Below are 13,841 nucleotides of genomic sequence, written 5' to 3'. Positions count from 1 at the left end.
GGGGCGGGGAGGAGGAGGAGGAGGAGACCGCGCGAACGGCAGCAGGCTCCGCACCCACCACCGGACTCTCGCAGACTGACGCGCTGAACTGGCGGCTGGCGGGCGGGCGGGCGATTCGGCAGCTGCGGGGCACAATGAGCGCTCCCAGTGCGCAGGCGCCACCTGTCAGCAACCGCCTCTCCCCTCGGCGCGCGCCGCCGCCTGGCCGTAACCCTTGAGTTGCCGGAAGCCGGCCGGGTGCGTGCGCCAAGGGCCGCCGCCCCCTCCCGGGTTTCCTCCTTGCCTCTGGAATCACGCAGTTTGGCTGCGTCGGGGGCTGTGGAGTGGGTTGGGGGGCGGGGTCTCGGAGCTGAGAGTCGCTGGAGCCCCCACTCCTGAGGGACGACCATTTTCTGAGGTGGGGCGCACAGCTTAACCCACCTTCGTGAGAAGAAACTGAGGTAAAAATCCTGAGGCAAACATGTTTCCGGATGGGAAAGGGCGCCGCGGGGTTTCAAACGCTTTCTCTGAGCGTGGGTGGGGCTTACTGGGCTAGAGACCCTCCCTTTGACCCGGCTCTCGGGGAGGCTTTTTCTGAGCTTTCCCACCCTTCCGTCCCCGACTCTATGTTTTAGGATGAGACTTTTTGAAAGTAAGAAAGATTTGTAATTTTATACCCCGGGAGTCTTTATGGAACCCTCGTGCTTCCTCTATTATCCTGGCCCCTGTCTTAGGACTCATTCATTATTCGTGAGGTGCAGAGAGGCCGAGCGAGCCTGGGAGGCCGAGAAAGCTGGGCTTACGGAGTTGGAAGGGTCCAACCTGCTATTTACCTCCCACTTGCTTCCTGCTGGCAAGAAGTTCTCTTGACTAAACAGGATTTGCTCCTGGGGGTTTCCTCTCCTTCGTCTTTAGATTTCATTATTTCATAGACACATGCGGAATGCCGATTAAATATTTTAAAGAAATCGCTTTCTAAAAGATAAATCAGCTGAACATAAGCCAAGAATGTAATGAAAAATCAAGATTGAAGGTGGTGGTGGGGTAATCGCACTATGCAAATGCCATTGATTGATTACACAGGGCAAGAGAGTTGACAAGGCTGTTTCTCAATTTGAGTGGATGTGCTGGTAAATACTACCATACATATCAAAGCTGTAAAACACACACATTCAGGAGTTTGTAGTTATTAACCCACCGCCTTATCGCTCAGACTCTCTTGGATCTTATTGCTTCTTTTAAACTGACAGAGCTGTCGTGAGGTCTTTCTGGCCGCTTTATGGTTAAGTGCCACTAGAGCCCTCTGTGCTGAGCCTTTGTTGTCTCCTTGGGGCCCTGTGGTTGAAATAATTAGCAGGGAGGTTCCATCAAGAATCAGACACTGAGGGTCCCTGTACTGTATACAGTCCTATGTAGAATGTACTGCAGAGAAGCTAGCTGGTAGGCTTTTGCCCCCTGGTGGTGGTCAAGAGTGCCTGCGAGACAAAATTAAACAAAGATGTATGGTTCACAGATTAAACAATCTGACTTGTGTTTTTCCCAGAACTACTTAGTAAACAGGAAAAGAGAAGACAAAGTTCAGAAGTAAGAACTTTGAACCAAAGCTTAGGAGACCAAACAGGAGGCTATATGCGTAGGCAAGAATTATACATAGCTGAAAGCTGAATGAAGGCAAATAAATGAAACGTGATTTATAAACCAAAGTATCATTCTAGAGAAAAGTATTATTCAAATCAATAGGTCTTAGTAATGTACTTATATGTTAATTTTCTTACTGACTCAGGGACAGCAACACTGATTATCTACTTTTATGTAGCAACATAATCTTAAATTCTTCTGGAAGATGATAATCTTACAGTGTAAGATAATCCTACAGTGGGAAAGAGCACTACCCTAGGAATCAGAGACCTGGCATCTAGTTCCAGCTCTGTAAAACCTTGAGCAAATGGCTTAAACTTTTTGAGCTTTAGTTTCTTCATTTCTGCAACGGAGCTCTAACTCACAGGATTCCTGTGATCAAATGAGAAAAAAAAAATGTAAAGTGCAATATAAACTGTAAAGCCCCATATGTAATTAAGATAACTTTATTATTCTCATAAGTTTGTTCCAAGTTCAGTGAGCTTTTGCTGAGTGTGTCCTATGTGTAGAAAATAGCATCAAGCAGAAAGGTAATAAAAAAAAGAATGAAAAATACATGATTCCATGCCTTTTCTTAACAGTAGGAGAAGTAGATTAGTGGTCAAGACATGTCTCATTTGTATGTTGGTATAGAACATCATTATTCGTCACATCTGAGGTGATAAAATCCTGGTCAAAATTGGGATTGTAAGGTACCCAAATTCACATAAGGCTTGTAACAGAAAGTTAATTTATTTACAGGAGAAATATCTCTTCCTGGCATATGCCTTTTAAGGAAACTAAGATTTGGAAATTGTTGGTGCATGTTCATTGATTTATTCACCATTAATTGAGAAAATACCAAGGGTGTATTATACACTAGTCACTGTTTTAAAAACAAATGTCTATCTACCCCTCATAGCTTGTTAGCAGGAAAAAGCTCATCAAATAATTACAGTAAGGTTTAGTGGTACTGTTGCTTCAGTTGCCTCTGCTAGGCCCCAGAAGTACACACACACACACACACATATATATATGAGAAGTCTAGATATGTACAAAGTGCTTTAGAAACACAGAAAAGGTCTGGGCAAATAAATGTAAGCTTTATGATATTGGATTTCAGGCTTTGCCTACAGATCCCAGTATAGCCACGTTGTGAACTGATCTGGATCACATGTGAGCATTTGCAGTCTATGCTCTCTGCACCATTTATACCCATTCTTTCCTGGGCTGCACCCTGCTTCCTACTTGGTCTTCTGGTGATCTGAGGGAAGAGGTGTCATAATATGCTAGCTGAATTCGAGAAGAGAGAGGCCAAGAGCAGGATTCCCAAAAGAGGGAGCCAAAGAGAAAAGTTCTCCTAGCTCTATTTAAAGCACCTTTCTTCTTCCCACCTGTGATAATGGAGGCCTCCTTGTGCCATTGCAGTTCATTTAACCCTTAACTTGTATTATCACTTCTTCAAGGTGAAATTATAAGGGAGCTTTTGAAATTTCTGAGATCAGCTAGTTCTTAAGCTTTGAGAACCTGATGAAAACTGTTAGCCATCTCTCCAGAAAGATACATTTACATATTTCACACACACACTGAAATCCATTAAGGGGTCCCAGGTTAAGAATCCTGGTTTAAAGGTTAAAGCAGTGCTTCTCAACCTTTTTTCATATCATGACATCCATAGAAATGATATTGTTCAGCACACTGGGATAAATTAGAGGGGATTTGGAGGCAACAATATGGGGCTTGGTGAAAAAAGTTATTTTCTTTTTATAATTATAATGAGAAAAATAACAAACATATTTAAGGGTGATATTAAATATTGAATTTGTATAAGCTTCCAAATAAAGTCTCTCAAAAATTTAATGAAAAACCCAAGATTGCCTCTATAAACATGACATTTTCTATGTAGGGTTTTATGACCGAAATGACTGCATGTAATTTCTGAACAAGACAGTTTAACAGTGATCAATTAGTAGTCATTATTGATGAGAATTTAGTTCATACAAGTAGGTGATGAATTTAAAATAATTTTCACAACTATTCAGAATTTGCAAGTATAAATTATGTGTGACTCCAGTAGCTCTTACTTTTTTCCCACTAGAAAATGTAATGTGGTAATATCTTATGATAGCATGACTGGATTTAGAATCCACTCAAACTTTTTCATATTAAGTATATTTTACAAAATAATGACAAAACTCCCATTTGCAGGGTAGGACTGTGTTATGAGAGCAATAATTCTGCAGCTAACTTGGATGTAACTAAAAGGGCACATCAGCCATAAACAAAGGGAAGAATTCAATATATATGAAGAGAGATTAAGAGCTGAGTCCATGAGGAGTATCTGGCAGACTTCCCTGCCTTTCCTGGCCACACCTTAGGCTCTGAGTCCTGCTCCTTGAGTGCCTGGAGCATGCACTCCTCCAGCAGCTCCAAGGTTCAGTGTTTATGATGAGCAGCAATACACACCGCAACTGGCCTCTGAAAGTGATGTCTTAGAGATAGAACATTCCTTTGCTTTGCTTCTTTATTAGAGGATACTTGCTTTAATAAAACAAGTCCTCCATTGTGTTTGCCTCCTGTGGAACCATGGGGCACACTGGGACGGATCATCAGACTCTGATTCTTTGGGTTACTCTTTGAGAATCCTTAAGACAAAAACTGCTTCTGGCCAGGGGTGAATTATGTAGAGGCACCAACCACCATACTCCTTTCAGGCCACTCCTAGGGCTGAATAGATAACTATCTTGCAGTACGTCTGTAACTCATTGATCACAGGCTAAATGAAGTATGTCATTTAAAAGACTGTATAGCTAAGCTTGTTAAAATGTGGGGGGAAAATCATTCTTTATAATCCAACCCCTTACATTTGAAATGACTAGTTACAAATTATAAAACAAGTAGAAATATATAGAGATAGAATATAAAATAGCTAAGAGTGAGTGGAGTATGATTGAGTCATGTATTGCCTCTACCTGGTTGTAATTCTTCTTAAATTTTAATAATCTTATACTAACTTTATTGATAGTCATTGTCCAGATAGGAGATAAAATTCACACCAGTTATTTGAACAGATAATTTAACAAGAATTGTTAACTAGGTATGAAGTTAAGTAGGTGACTGAAAAACTGAAAAGAGAAATCTAAGGTGTGACAGAGGGAGCAACTGTTATTACCTTTAGGGCTGAAAAACAACCTAAACAAAGGAATTAAAGGGAAAAAAATTACAAACTTGGAGGAGTGAGCCCACAGAGCTGAAACCCAGGTCTCTGAGAAGAAGACACTGCCTGGCTGCCGTTTGTGTCTCTGAGCTTAGATGGGGTGCTCCATGGGACCCAGCAGTCTGGGGCCCAGACCTCTGCAGCAGGAACACTGGCTGGCTGATGTCAATGAAAACTACAAAACTTTAGAAAAACTGCAAACTGGATTCAGCTGCTGCTACCAGGTTAAAGAAGCATAGCTGGAGTGAAGCACACTGGAACCAAAACACCACAGGAAGCAGTCATGAGGTAGACAGGAAGGAACAAGTCTCTTGTCCTTCCTCAGCCTTGTGGTCTCCATCTGATGCCCCCAATTAGCAGAGCTTAACAGAGCCAGCTGGCAAGGCAAAGAAATGTGGTTTTCATACTCCAGCTCCAGCATGAAAGAAAAGTACAAAAGGGTGAATTTGGAGCTGAGAAAATAATTTAATAACTGGCACTTGGCTGATGTAGAAATTGATACCAGAAGTGGAATTTATCTTCCATCCGCTGGTTTTGCATATATTTCATGAAGACAGTTAAAGACCTCGCTTCTTTTACTCCCCGGATCCAATCAGCATAATGTCATCAATGTACTGGACCAACTTAATGCTGATTGGAAGGTGAAGATGCTCAGTATCTCTGTGGACTATATTATGGCAGAGAGCAGGAAAATTGATGTAGCCATGGGGCAAGACTGTGAAGTTATATTGTTGGCCCTGCCAAGTAAAAGCAAATTGCTTCTGGTGTTTCTTGCCAATTTGTATGGAGAAATAAGCATTTGCTGGATCACTAGCTGGTTACCAAGTGGCACTGGCTGTGTTGATTTGCTCCAGTAAAGTTACTACATATGGAAGAGCAGCTGCAATTAGAGGCATCACCTGATTAAATTTATAATCACCCACACTCATTCTCCAAGATCCATCTGCCTTCTTCACAGGCCTAACAGGTAAATTAAATTGGCATGAGATAGATTTCATCACTCCTGCTTCCTTTAACCTTTATTGGTGTCACTAATTTCTGTAATCCCCCATTCTGCCATCCCAAGGAAGCAATAATTTTTGTTTACTCTTCTGGTGTATGGGGGAGGTGGGAGGGGGTTCCCAAGGGCTTCAACTTGGCTCTTCATTGTCCTTATTCCAGGATCAAAGAACCAATATGGAAATTCTGCCAGTTACCAGGTATCTATTCTAGTTATACATCCAGGAGTTGGTGAAATCACCGCAGAGTGGTTCTATGGACCTACTCTGCCCACTGTGATACAAACTTGAGTTAAGGGGACTTCCCTGGTGGCGCAGTGGTTAAGAATCTGCCTGCCAATGCAGGGGACATGAGTTCGATCCCTGGTCCAGGAAGATCCCACATGCTGGGGAGCATCTAAGCCTGTGCACCACAACTACTGAAGCCTGCACATCTGGAGTCCATGCTCCGCAACGAGAAGCCTGCGCACCACAAGGAAGAGTAGCCCCCGCTCACAACTAGAGAAAACCCATGCGTGGCAACGAAGACCCAATGCAGCCAAAAATAAATAAATAAATATATTTAAAAAAGCAAAACACAAACCAGTTAAGACTCCATCTCTCACCTGTCCGATACAGGCCCCACTTAAACTGGTGGAGTGCATTTGGGTCCCCAGAAATTAACACCAATTAATGCCAATGTTTAGAAGTCCCTGAAATACCTGAATATTAATCTTTTTCCTCATTACACAGTCATTTTAGGAAATGGCCTAAGGTCTTTGTGGAGAAGACTTGGAGGAAGATTTTCAGTATATGCTATGGTAATGCTGCAGAATCCTTCCTTAAGGGGATCCAGCCTGCCCTTTCAATTAAGAGGCTCAGCTCTGGAAACTGGGTGAGAGAAGTCAGAACTCTCCACTATGGTGACTAAAGTCATATTTTTGGCTACCATATATAGATTTTTAAATATTATGTGTAGATGATCAATACTTTATTAGGCTTCCCATCTATTTTAATCCTGGGACCACCATAATCATTTAGCTGAATGTCAAAAATAATCTGATTACCACTGTATCTCTACTTCTCTTTATGGTAAATGTGCCTGCCTTGTCTTTGGTGGATAAACACTGACATCTGGCTTCTGCTGCCTGAAATGGGTCATCCCATCATGCCTTGCCTACAGAAGAAAGCCAACATAGAGCTTTTCAAGGATATAAGTACTCCCACTCACTAATGTATTTTTCAGTGCTTTAGTAAAGGGACACCCCCCAAGTTCTCTTGGAGAATATACTTGTGGGGAGTGGATATGCAAGTCAAAATGTGATAAATCTACTCCAGCATTCCCATATCCCTGAGACTTTGGATTCCTCTTACATTATCCAAGGAAGTTCCAGTATCTCCACTTAATTAAACATAGGCCACTATGGAGTCCAAGTTTCAGTGAACTTACCAAGTAAATAGTGAGTGTCACTTCCAGCTGTAGGTGCTAATACATTAAATCCTTAATTTCTGATACAGGTACCCATATCAATAAATTCCAGCCAACCCAGTATTATATTTTGTGCTCCTTCCTTTAACTCCCTTATAATATACTCATGTATGTTCCCTGGGCTTCTGCCACTAAACAAGAAAATAATGAAAATATTTTGCCATAAAACCTATTTCCACTTGGTTAGACTTTGTATTTGCCCTGCTGGAGCCTTTTAATATCTGATTTTAGCTTTTTTCGCAATGGGTTTGCCACCAGGACACAGGTATCATGAAAACCACCGCTAAATTTAAGCCACAATGGGAAAGGAGAAGCCTCACATCAACATCACTGTGGACATGTAGATCTGGGCAAGTCTACCACTACTGGCCATCTGATCTACAAATATGGTGGGATTGACAAAAGAACCATTGAAAAGTTCAAGAAGGAGGCTGCTGAGATGGGAAAGGGCTCCTTCAAGTATGCCTGGATCTTGGACAAACTGAAAGCTCAATGTGAGTATGCTATCACCATTGATATCTCCCTGTGGAAATTCGAGACCAGCAAGTACTATGTGACCATAATTGATGCCCCAGGACACAGAGACTTTATTAAAGACATGATTACAGGTGCATCTCAGGCTGATTGTGCTGTTCTGATTGATGCTGCTGGCACTGGTGAATTTGAAGCCAGTATCTCCAAGAATGGGCAGACCCGTGAGTATGCTCTTCTGGCTTATACTCTGGGTGTGAAAGAACTAATTGCTGGCATTAACAAAATGGATTCCACTAAGCCATTCTATAGCCAGAAGAGCTGAGAGGAAATTGTTAAGGAAGTCAGCATCTACATTCAGAAAATTGGCTACCACCCCAACACAGTAGCATTGGTGCCAGTTTCTGGGTGGAATGGTGGCACCATGCTGGAGCCAAGTGCTAACCTGCTTTGGTTCAAGGGATAGAAAGTCACCTATAAAAATGACAATGCCAGTGGAACCATGCTGCTTGAAACTCTGGATTGCATCCTACCACCAGCATGTCCAACTGACAAGCCCCTCCAGTATGTCTACAAAATTGGTGGTATTGGTATTGTCCCTGTGGGTCGAGTGGAGACTGGTGTTCTCAAACTGGGCATGGTGGTCACCTTTGCTCCAGTCAACGTTAAAACTGAAGTGAAATCTATTGAAATGCACCATGAAGCTTTGAGTGAAGCCCTTCCTGGGGTCAGTATGGGCTTCAGTGTCAAGAACGTGTCTGTCAAAGATGTTTGTCGTGGCAGTGTGGCTGATGACAGCAAAACTGACCCACTGATGGAATCAGTGGGCTTCACAGCTCAGGTGATTATCTTGAACCAACCAGGACAAATCAGTGCTGAATATGCACCTGTGCTGGATTGTCACACAGCTCACATTGCTTGCAAGTTTTCTGAGCTGAAGAAGATTGATCATCGTTCCGGGAAAAAGCTGGAAGGTGGGCCCAAATTCTTGAAATCCAGTGATGCTGCCATCATTGATATAGTTCCTGGCAAGCCCGTGTGTGTTGAGAGCCTCTCTGACTATCCTCCTCTGGGTCATTTTGCTATTCGTGACATGAGACAGACGATTGCTGTGGGTGTCATCAAAGTAGTGGACAAAAAAAAAAAAAAAGTGGGCAAGAAGGCAGCTGCAGCTGGCAAGGTTATCAAGTCTGCCCAGAAAGCTCAGAAGGCTACATGAATGTTATCTCCAATACCTGCCACCCCAGTCTTAATCAGTGGTGGAAGAACGGTCTTAGGACTGTTCACTTCAGTTGGCCATTTAATAGTAAAAGACTGCATCACAAAACCTTCAGAAGGAAAGGAGAATATTTCGTCAACCATTTGTTTTATGTGTGGCAGTTTTTCCTTTATTTTATTTTATTTTTCATTTTTTAATTTTTATTGGAGTATAGTTCATTTACAATGTTGTGTTAGTTTCAGGTGTACAGCACAGTGAATCAGTTATACATATACCTATATCCACTCTTTTTTTTTTAGATTCTTTTCCCATGTAGGCCATTACAGAATATTGAGTAGAGTTCTCTGTGCTATACAGCAGGTTCTTATTAGTTATCAGTTTTATATATAGTAGTGTGTATATGTCAATCCCAATCTCCCAATTTATCCCTCCCCACCCCCATTCCCTGGTAACCATAAGTTTGTTTTCTACATCTGTGACTCTACTTCTGTTTTGTAAACAAGTTCATTTGTACCCTTTTTTTTAGATTCCACATATAAGTGATATCATATGATATTTGTCTTTCTGTGTCTGACTTACTTCACTCAGTATGACAATCTCTACGTCCATCCGTGTTGCTGCAAATGGCATTACTTTGTTCTTTTTTATAGCTGAGTAATATTCCATTGTATATATGTACCACATCTTCTTTATCCATTCCTCTGTTGATGGACATTTAGTTGCTTCCTCATCCTGGCTATCATAAATAGTGCTGCAATGAACATTGGGGTGCATGTATCTTTTTGAATTATTATTTTCTCCAGGTATATGCCCAGGAGTGGGATTGCTGGGTTATGTGGTATGTGTGGCAGTTTTAAGTTAGCTTTTAAAATCAGTACTTTTTTTGTGTGGTACACAGGCCTCTCCCATCTCGGAGCACAGGCTCCGGACGCACAGGCTCAGCGGCCATGGCTCATGGGCCCAGCCGCTCCGCAGCATGTGGGATCTTCCCGGACCGGGGCACAAACCTGTGTCCCCTTCATCGGCAGGCGGACTCTCAACCACTGCGCCACCAGGGAAGCCCTAAAATCAGTACTTTTTTATGGAAACAACTTGATCAAAAATCTGTCACAGAATTTTGAGACCCATTGAAACAAAGTTTAATGAGAAAATAAAAAGACCTGATTTGAGTTACGAATCTACTATAAGTAAGAGGTGGTTGTGGTGAGTCTTGAGGAAAATGGGCATCCTCTTGCAAGGCAGTTGCCCCAGATGAGATTATTACAAAATTTTCAATTAAGAGGATAGTCTTCACAAATACAAGAGGATAAACTGCTTTCACTGTCAAAAAAGGCTCAAAGTGACTCAGAAGTTTGAGATTATCAGTCTCCTAGTCCAACTAAATGTCCCCATTCCAAATTTCAGGGTACTCCTTCCCAATCAATCCCTCAATTTTGACATGAATAACTTGGCTGGAATTTGAATTCAATTAATATTGTAATTCTGCAACCCATAATTCTTGATTAATTGACTCTTTTATCATTAAACGATGACTTCCTTTGTCTCTTATTATAGTTTTTGGCTTAAAGTCTGTTTTGTCTGATGTAAGTATAGCTATCTCTGCTCTCTTTCGGTTTTCACTTGCCTGGAATATCTTTCTCCATCCCTTCACTTTGAGCCTATGTGTATCCTTAAAGCTGATGTGAGTCTCTTATAAGCAGCAAATAGTTGGGTCTTGGTTTTTTATCCATCCAGCCACTCTATGCATTTAGATGGAGAATTTAATCCATTTTATTGATAGGTGAGAACTTTTATTAATCAACATCTAATTAAATGTCATCTTATTGTTTTCTGGCTGTTTTGTAATTCCTTTGTTTCTTTCTTCCTGTCTTACTGCCTTCCTTTGTGAATTGATGATTTTCTGCAGTGGTATGCTTTGATTCCATTCTCTTTATCTTTTGTGCATCTACTATAGGTTATTGCTTTGTGGTTACCATGAGGCTTACATAAAACACCTTATAGATACAGTGGTTTATTTTAAACTGATGACAACTTAATTTCGATCACATACAAAAACTCTACCTTTTTATATCCTCCCCCATCTTATATTTTTGATGCCACAGTTTACATCTTTTTATATTGAATATCCAATAGCAAATTATTGTTTGCAAAGCTATAGTTATTTTTAATACTTGTGTCCTTTAACCTTTATTCTAGAGGTAAGTGATTAACACACCACCATATTACAGTATTGGAATATTCCGAATCTGACTGTATAGTTAATACTTACCAGTGTGTTTTCATGTTACTAATTAGCGTCCTTTCATTTCATCTTGAAGAACACCTTTTAGCATTTCTTGTAAGACAGTTCTGGTGGGGGTGAGCTCCCTTCAGCTTTTGTTTTTCTGGGAAAGATTTTATCTCTCTTTCATTTCTTTTTATTTATTTATTTAAATTTTTAAAGGATTTTTCTGATGTGGACCACTTTTTTTAAAGTCTTTATTGAATTTGTTACAATATTCCTTCTGTTTTACGTTTTGGTTTTTTGGCCGCGAGACATGTGGGATCTTAGCTCCCCGACCAGGGATCGAACCCACACCCCCCTGCATTGGAAGGCAAAGTCCTAACCACTGGACCACCAGGGAAGTCCCTCTCTCTTTCATTTCTGAGGATAACTTTGCCAGATAGAATATTCTTGGTTGACAGGTTTTTTGGGTTTTTTTCTCCTTTCAGCACTTTGAATACGTCATCCTACTCTCTCCTGGCCTGTATCCTCTGATAGTCTTATGGGGTTCCTTTGTAAGTGGCAAACTTCTTTTCTATTGCTTCTTTCAAGATTTTCTCTTTGTCTTTGATTTTGACAATTTTATTACAATGTGTCTTGGAGAAGATCTCTTTAAGTTGAATTTGTTTGCAGACCTATGAGCTTCATGAACTTGGATGTCCAAATCTCTCTTAGATTTGTGAAGTTCTCAGACATAATTTGTGGGGGGGGCTGTTAAGGATTCTACATATTAATTTGTGGGGGCATGGTGGATGTTGCACATACAAACATTTAGTATATAATAAGAAGAAAGTTAATGGACCAGGAAGGAGACTTGAAGATGGAAGTATGAGATTTTCTAATCACTTGGAGAAGTTGAGACAACAGCAGTTAATTGGAGAGGTCAAACTTATGCCACTGTATTTTTATGGCAGGCTGGTGGTATAGGTCAGACATTATTTTTCAAAAAGTTTTCTGCCCCTTTCTCCCCTTCCTTAGACTCTCATATTGTATAGATTGTTTCTCTTAATGGTGTCCCATAAGTCCCATAGGCTTTCTTCATTCCCCTTCATTCTTCTCTTTTTTTCTCCACCAGCTGAATATTTTCAAATGATCTGTGTTTGAGTTTACCGATTCTTTCTTCTGCTTGGTTTAGTCTTGTATTGAGTCTCTCTACTGAATTATTCATTTCAGTCATTGTATTCTTCAGCTTCAAAATTTCTGTTTGGTTCTCTTTTTTTGTTTTCTCTTTGTGGAACTTATCGTTTCATTCTTGTATCATTTCCCTTATTTCATTAAATTGTTTACCTGTGTTCTCTTGTAGCTCTCTGAGCATCTTTAGAACAATTATTTTGAATTCTTTATCAAGCAATTTGTGAATCTCCACTTCCCATTACTGGAAGTTTACTGTGTTCCTTTGGTAGTGTCATGTTTCTCCGATGTTTTGTGATCCCTGTAGTTTTTGTAGGTGTCTGTGCATTTGAAGAAGCAGTTACCTCTTTCAGACTTTATGAACTGACTTTGCTTTGGAAAGACTTTCATTTGTGGGCAGGCACGTGCTGGAATATGCTGTGACCCTAGGTCTAGTGGTGCAGGGTGCAAAGTGTGAGGGCATGTAACATCTCCGAATGATGGGGAGGGACGTGATGTCTTGTTGGCTCAGCAGCTGGGGTCCATGACGTCAACAACTGCGTCATCTTCGGTGAGAGCTGTAGGCAGTCCACAGTGGCTTCAAGGGCTGTTGGAGTCTTTAACAGTACCTCCAGTCCAGTGGCTAGGGATCAGGCCAGGCAGTGGTGGTGTCCGGAGCCAGTGGTATGCACAGGCTTGGCTGCAGGGCTAGTTGTGGGGACTGGCTGCAGGGGCACAGTGGCAGGGGCTGGGGCCAACTGGGGGTGCACAAGCAGCTGCAGCGGCCCTGGCTGTCAGTGTGTCCTTGAGTGACAATGGGGCTAGCTGAAGGCACATGCTGGGCAGTGGTGGCCAGTGAGGGGAGTTGAGGCTGGTGTCTTACAGGTACACAACTGTAAGGTTAACTGCAGGTAAGCAGAGCCATGCAAGCCAGTGACAGGTGTCCGCATTGAATCCAGGCCCTCCAGCAGCTATGGGGGCCTTGGCCGTTGGTGTACACTTGTGGGGCCATAGGGGCTTGCTGTGGGCATGTGCATGGCTGTAGCATCTGGTAGTGGGAGTCAGGCCAGCAATGTGCAGGTGCACAGCTGCAGGAGTCTCCTGCCATTCTCAGCAGTTATCAGTATCTTTCACTGGCTCTTCTTTCTTAGCCCTACTTTTAAGTGTTAATCAACAAGGGTTTATTTTCAGCCTTTTTTTTTCTTCTCTTAGCTATTATTCAGTGAGCCCCACTAGCATCCTCCTACAAATGTATCTTTCTATCAATAACCAGGGGTTCAAGACTCACAAGAAATCCAGGTAAATGACATTTCTTATCCTCTATGAGTCTGAGAAATCAGAATGATGTATGATTTCTCTCATACTGGGAAACTCCTTCCTCAAGGATAATTGGCTACTCTTTCACATATGACTGACAGTCTTACTAATCAAGATGCTATTGGGATTTCCCTGGTGGTCCAGTGGCTAAAACTCCACGCTCCTAATGCAGGGGGCCTGGG

The 13,841-nt window shown here is 41.7% G+C and overlaps 2 protein-coding genes and 1 pseudogene across 2 annotated transcripts in view; 2 read left to right on the top strand and 1 right to left on the bottom strand.

The window, feature by feature from the left end:
• SSH2 (slingshot protein phosphatase 2) overlaps nucleotides 1-449 on the bottom strand; it is a 245,111-nt gene extending 244,662 nt beyond the window's left edge. The window contains exon 1 of the mRNA XM_029210906.1: nucleotides 421-449. The gene's annotated coding sequence lies outside the window, so the exon portion shown is untranslated. The remainder of the gene's footprint in view (nucleotides 1-420) is intronic.
• EFCAB5 (EF-hand calcium binding domain 5) overlaps nucleotides 1-13,841 on the top strand; it is a 108,804-nt gene that overhangs the window by 1,143 nt on the left and 93,820 nt on the right. The window lies entirely within an intron of this gene.
• On the top strand, nucleotides 7,579-9,089 carry LOC114888661 (annotated as a pseudogene).

The sequence above is a fragment of the Monodon monoceros genome, unplaced genomic scaffold (assembly GCF_005190385.1).
Source record: "Monodon monoceros isolate NGI ecotype Baffin Bay Population unplaced genomic scaffold, NGI_Narwhal_1 Super_Scaffold_9, whole genome shotgun sequence".
Taxonomy (NCBI): Eukaryota; Metazoa; Chordata; class Mammalia; order Artiodactyla; family Monodontidae; genus Monodon; species Monodon monoceros.
Note: the sequence above shows the minus strand (reverse complement) of the source record. Positions and strands in the feature narration are given on the sequence as shown.